This window comes from Apium graveolens, chromosome 7, assembly GCF_009905375.1.
Source record: "Apium graveolens cultivar Ventura chromosome 7, ASM990537v1, whole genome shotgun sequence".
NCBI lineage: Eukaryota > Viridiplantae > Streptophyta > Magnoliopsida > Apiales > Apiaceae > Apium > Apium graveolens.
Genome location: NC_133653.1, coordinates 137,065,160 through 137,072,178, shown reverse-complemented (window position 1 = coordinate 137,072,178; position 7,019 = coordinate 137,065,160). Strand labels below are relative to the sequence as shown.

The 7,019-nt window shown below is 34.5% G+C and overlaps 1 pseudogene; it reads right to left on the bottom strand.

Moving 5' to 3' along the window:
* Window positions 1-4,149: 4,149 nt before the first annotated feature.
* Window positions 4,150-5,607, bottom strand: LOC141674051 (peroxidase 72-like; annotated as a pseudogene).
* Between the last annotated feature and the right edge of the window lie 1,412 nt (window positions 5,608-7,019).

The following is a 7,019-nucleotide window of genomic DNA, read 5'->3' as shown; positions in this document are numbered from 1 at the left end:
GTAGCGGATGCATTGAGCAGAAAAGAAAGATTGAATTGTTTGACATCATGTGAAGAATTGGCCAAGGAATTCGATAAATTAGAAATTGAGATTTGCATTCCCAAAATCTACAGAACTATCTACGCTATGACTTTCCAACCGGAGATGCTAGAAAAGATTCGTCGTTGTCAAGATGAAGTGATGAGTCAAGATGACGACTTAACGGGAGAAGAGATCACAACTCAGAAAGATAATGAAGTAATTTTATGCTTTGCATCGAGAATCTGGATCCCTAATGTGGCAGAATTAAAAGAAGAAATAATGCGAGATGCGCACAATTCGAAGTATTCCATTCATCCAGGAAGCACAAAAATGTATCGCGATCTGAAGGAAAACTTTTGGTGGCCGAATTTGAAGAAGGAAATAGCAGAATGGGTGAGTAAATGCTACACATGCCAGCGAGTTAAAGTGGAACATCAATGTCCGAGCGGGTTATTACAACCGTTAGACATTCCAGAATAGAAATGGGAACATCTAGCGATGGATTTTGTAGTAGGACTGCCAAGGACTAAGGTAAATCATGATGCGATATGGGTAATTGTTGGCAGACTCACGAAATCGGCACATTTTCTACCAATTAATGAAAGATTTTTGCTCGACAAATTAGTGCACATGTATCTCAAGGATATTGTGATGCGACATGGAGTTCCAATATCTATCGTGTCTGATCGAGATCCTCGTTTCAACTCAAGATTTTGGAGACAATTTCAAGAATGCCTTGGAACGAAATTAAACATGAGTACCGCTTATCATCCGCAAACCGACGGGCAAAGTGAAAGAACTATTCGAATGATAGAAGAAATGCTACGAGTTTGTGCAATCGATTTTGAAGGCAGTTGGGATGAGCATCTACCCCTAGTGGATTTTTCTTATAATAACAGTTATCACGCCAACATTGGAATGCCACCGTATGAAGCACTATATGGGAGAAAATACAGATTACCAGTGCACTGGAATGAAGTTGAAGAACGTAAAATTTTGGGTCCAGAATTAATTCAGCAGACGAAAGAAAAGATTGAACTTATTCGGAAATGACTCGATGCAGCGCAAAACAGGCAACGTAAATATGCAGATCAAGCCAGGAAAGATATGGACTATCAGGAAGGAGAACACGTATTACTCAAAATATCTCCATGGAAAGGGTTGACCAGATTTGGCAATAAGGGTAAATTGAAGCCACGATACGTTGGACCATTTGAAATTTTGAAGAGAGTAGGAAAGCTTGCATACGAATTAACTTTACCGCCTCATATGCAACATATTCACAATGTGTTTCACGTGTCAATGCTTAAATGATATAATACTGATTCTAGGCATGTAATAGAATATGAACCGATAGATATCCAACCTGATTTGTGTTTTGTAGAGCAACCGGAAAGAATTTTAGATCGGCGAGAGAAAGTGTTCAGAAATAAGTCTGTATATTTAGTGCGAGTGTTGTGGAGAAACCCAGTGGTTGAAGAATCAAACTGGGAGCTTGAAAGTGAAATGTTAGAAAAATACCCTCATTTGTTTTCATAGAAGATTCTGAGGACAGAATCCTATTAAAGGGGGGAGAATATAATGACCGGGAAATTTACGTTGTATTATATCATATTTATAATAAAATATGTGTATTAATATGTCATTTATATGTGATTAAATGTGTTGAGTCATTAAACCTTAACTGCTATGTGTTACGTGTTATCTGTTTTGATCCAAACGTGTTTTGGATATTTATTGAGTGTTTTATTGTAAGTTATATATCTTATATCAAAACCCGTACAGCTCAAAACAATGATTTTAAAAGCCCGTATTTTAAACAAAATCATTGGCCCTATTTTGCCAAAAATGCCCTATACCATATCGCTATTCTGAACCCCTAGATGTTTTACAAATTGACCTTTTTCGCGAAAAATGACTTTTTCGGACCCCTTCGGGTACCAAAACCCCCACAAAAATCACATTTTTATTTTTATATGATCATGAAATTATCATATATCATTTTTCTTTGCATTTTTGTAATATTCACAATTTTTGGGAATTTTTAGCATTTATTTTGTATTTATTAGATATTTAAAAATTTAATATTAATACCGAAAAATTATAAAAATTGGGGCCAAATATTTTTATTAGGAGTGTAATTAGCCCAATAATTTTATTTAGGGGTATTATTTTACATAGTTATTAGGTCACACACACTGTAGAGGGGGTGAATACAGTGTAAAGTACAATCAAATCGAACTTTAATATCTCAAGTAACAGAAAACAAACTTTATTAAAACAATAAACTCTGTTACAGTATGGAACTGTTACCTCTCAGTGATGAATAATTATCACGAGAGCTGCTAGGGTTACAATGAATAATCTTTTCGAATAATAACACTTATAGTGTAAACCCTATGTCTGTGTTTATATACTACACAGTTACAAGATAATCGCTAATGGATATAGAATATACTTCTGCTTCCTAAAATACATCAATCAGATATCTTTTCTTCCAAGTATTCTATTCTTCATAGAACTCCTTCTTCATGCATATCTCTTCTTATGTTTATCTTGATCTTCTTTCCTTTAATCAGCTACTATCTTTATCTGAACGTCCTTCAGCACTTAAGTTCTGATATCCATCTTCTGATGATTATCTCCTAATAATATAAGTACTGATATCCCTGAGTCCTGACTTCCAGTAAGTACTGATTTATCCTGTTTAAGTAAGATCTGAAAACTAAACATAAATCATATTAGCCATGACATTATCAAATATATCTAACAATCTCCCCCAACTTGTAAATTAGCATAATATACAAGTTTAATAGATATTTGATGATGTCAAAAACATTAAGTACAAATGTATGAGAATTAGACTAGATAACTATAACTTACAGTCCTTAAAGCTCTACCAATATTTAACTTCTGATAACAGCTTCAGTCTGTACAAATATCAGAATTTAAGCAGTTGTAGATCTTGACTTGGCTTCATCTTCTGATCTCTCTGATGTCAGGAGTTGTTCTGAGATAGTTCTTCAACAAACATCTCTCAGCATATCTAAGTTCATCAATCATCCTCCTTTTAGCATCTTTAAGCTCTGCATTATCTTCACCAATTTGAAAGATTGCAGCCCTGAGATCATTAATCTTTGCTTTTCTTATATCCTGATCTAGTCTGATCAAATAAGCTTTATCAGACTCAAGATTGAATTCCACAGCCCTGTAACCCAGAAAGGTAGTTATAATTTGAGCAGTATTGGGCTTCATTCCAACTATATCACCCTTGTGATCTCTGTACTTTGGAACATATGTGCTGTCAGACTTAACAGAATAAAGCCTTTTCTGTCTCTGAATCTGATCCTTCAAATAGTTTGCAGCACTTTCTGTCAATCTGTTATCCACTTGAAGTAAGAATAGTACATGCTCCAATTCTTCAAAATACTTCAATGGAATGGCATTTTGCCTTATATGATAAACCCTACCATCTGTCATGAAGTACAACAAGATGTGTTCTTTCAAGTAGGTATGGTAAACCATTTGTACAGATTCCAGTTGATTCAATCTCTCAGGAGTTGCTCCAATACCTGGTTCACTCAAGAAACACTACACCATAAATGGCCTACAGCAACACCAAGAAAATGTTACAACAGGCCCAAAAAAGTGTTACCACAGCCAGAAAAAGGCCTAAGGTAACATAAAAATTAAGTTGCTTTTTTCCGAGTTACCTTTGGCCCCTAAGGTAACATTCTTTTACCCTGATGCAACCTTGAATTTTATGTTACAATAGGCTTCAAAGGTAACATCAAAGTATGTCTATAGTATCACACTATACATGTTACCTTTGCACTTAGAATTTGCAAAAAAAAATGGGCCCCACATGTAAGGCCACTGTGGGCCCCACATGTGGTTCACCAAATCATTGTAACATTTTTTCCCTACTGTAACCGTTTTATAATAATTTGTATTATATTATACTAATTTGTTTATAATATTGAAGTACCTAATGTAACATATTTCTCAAAAAAAAAATTGACATGATTTGTTTGTAAATTGAACATGCCATAAACCTGTTTTTCATACAAGTCAACAAAATAAAATTCAAACAACCAAACAAAGAATCTGTATGCATCTCCACATTATTTAGCTCCAATTACGGTATTTAAGAACATGATTATTCTTTGTTCTCCTTGAAAGAATCTGTATGCATCTCCTTATTTCATCATCTCTTCCGATTACTGGATCAAGCTTTCCTGACCTTGCCATACAAGTACATGGGAGTCTACCAGTGTGAATGAAAAGGATTCTTCTCCCTTCCCATTTGGTTGGATTCCCAGCCATCTGCTTCATCATTTCATAAGCAGCTTTTCCACTACAAGTAACACGTAATGTAAAAATTTCAGAAACCAAATAAATAGCCTTTGGTAAAACCACAACTGTCACAAAATTTAACAAGAGATATTTTCATTTTACATTTTACTAAAATAGGCATTAGTTTATATGGACCACTCTTTAAATACGTAATCATAAGAAGCATCTACTATATTGATTTAGTTAGTGGTATATGTATATTAATTTCTGGACAACTATATACTCTCTGCACCAGGTAACCTTGAAACCTATGAAATTTTAGTTCTTCTAACCAAATAAATAGCCCTTTTTTCTTCACAATTTATGCACTAAGAAATTCTAAAATTATATATTATAGTATAGTCAATAGTCCCAAATGCTTCAACAAAAATTAGCAAAACTTACCAGATAGTGCCACAAGGTCAACTATATCAAGTCCTTGTAGCTTAAATTTGGTCAGTATTGTCTGGAAAGTGTTGAGCCACTCAAACGCGCACCTCTCGAGTCCCTTCTTCCTAATGAAACCTCCCAACTAGGTCCACCAGTCTACATACAACATAGGAAATGATCAGTTTTATGTTTTTCATGTAAGGTTATAGTACTATTCACTTCACTTGTCATACTAGAGAGGTAAGTTTGGTGCATGTATATATATGATGTATAAATCGAACAATTTATAGTAATAATGACATGAACTATTTCATTTGTAGCAAGAGAAATTGTATGCAAAATGTTTAAATTTACCAAAACAGTAGAGTCCCTAGCAGCCAGAGCCATGATATCAGCACACGAGACTGTCTGAGGGCACTCTCTCTCGAGTGTCGATTTTATCTGGTCGATAACATCAAAACCACGTACAGAGTTTCAGTTAGGGTTAGAACCTTTTTCACTGATTATACTACTGCTGTTGTCTAAGAGTATTGATGCATCACATCCCTGCATGGTGAAACAATGAATTAATTAGACATTAGACATGCACTTTTAATAGAAGATCAACCAGTTACTTTAACATCGGTTGATTTAAACCTTGACAAAGCAGTCATGGAAATGGAGGCGGGGCAGGGAAGCAGCCATACGAGTATCTTTTGCAACAGCATTGGAAATGATAGACTTGACTATCTGGACCGCATGTGGGAAAGAACGATAATAAAACTGAGGGTATAGATAACCTATATTAGTTTTGCGAGAGAAGTAGAGTGGTGCAAATGTTAGAAGAGTTATAAGCATGAGAATGCTAATGGAATTAGCCATTTCCGTTTACTCTCTTGTATAAAAATCAAGGCTTATGATTTGATGAATGTTGATAATAAATAGCTGGTTTATATAATAGGGGTTATGGGGAGCAGGAATATAGCTGGTTTATATAACTTCGTGTTTGTACATTCATTTATTTGAGTTTAGGTTTTTATGGAGCAGGAGCACCTGCTCATTGACCAAAAACTACAGTCCTGCATTATAATTTAGTACCAAACCAGGCAATATTAATATTTAAATTGTTCTAGTTGATAGTCGGATAATTGCGAGGCTGAAACTTTCATGGTCTGGAGTTGTTAGCTGTACAACTAGGTACCTTCTCAGAACTGACAAAGTTACAACTTCTTTCTAGTTTTAGCATTACTTTATATCCATATTTCAAGTGGAGTACAACTAGGTGATTTAGTAGGGAGGTAGAGGACATGAATTACTTTTTCTAGGTAGGTAATTAAGAGTTACAGAGAAAGACAACTAGAAATCACCTTGCAACATAGAATGCTGAATTTTCCAGCATAAATAACTTATTGCTACAACCAATGACAAGAGCACCGCCTGAACCACCTTCACCGGTCAGAATTGATATTGTTTGTACTTTCAGGCCAAATATAGCTCTCAAATTATATGCAATTGTTTCCCCTGTATTCTATTTTTATATATGAATTTACTTTTTATTACGCACAAATCTCCTAAATACTCTGAGACAGCCCTTAAATTACTAACCTGAATTCCGGCTTCGCAATATACTACAATCTTTGACTAACAATATTCAGGTAAGACATATTATCAAATACATTAAAATGGCATGCAACTGCACTTTTCTTTAATCCTCTGCTTACCCAACCACTAATCACAACTACAAACATATAAATGATTACATTAATATCCTAAATTAGGTACTACCAACCAAAACTATTAGCTTGAATTTACTTACACCATTACAATATAACAAAGTGACATATAAAGACAAACATATGCATCTATTGAATTGATTAACCGAATATACAGAAATTAAAACCCGAAAAGTTGCGAAAAACTACCTTTGGAGAAAACAGGGGTTTGTCTCCAACACCTATATATAGAATCAATTAAAAACATGAGTTGAAATTATTATGTACACATTATTATGTACACATTTAAACAATTAAATTAAAATTGAGATGAAATTAAGATGTAATTTGTAATTAGAGCTATGAGTTGTGCGATTTTACGTACCATTCCGATGTTGAAACAGTGAGATTGGCGAAGCGGGTGCGAAACGAGACGATGGAGAAGATGTGGAACCCTGTCGCTTTTACCATTGAAACAGACCACCAATCTCCGCAAGCATCTACAAACACATAAACATATAAAAAATAATAACACAAAAAAACCCTAATTGTAAAACCCAATTTGGAAAAATACCCTAATTG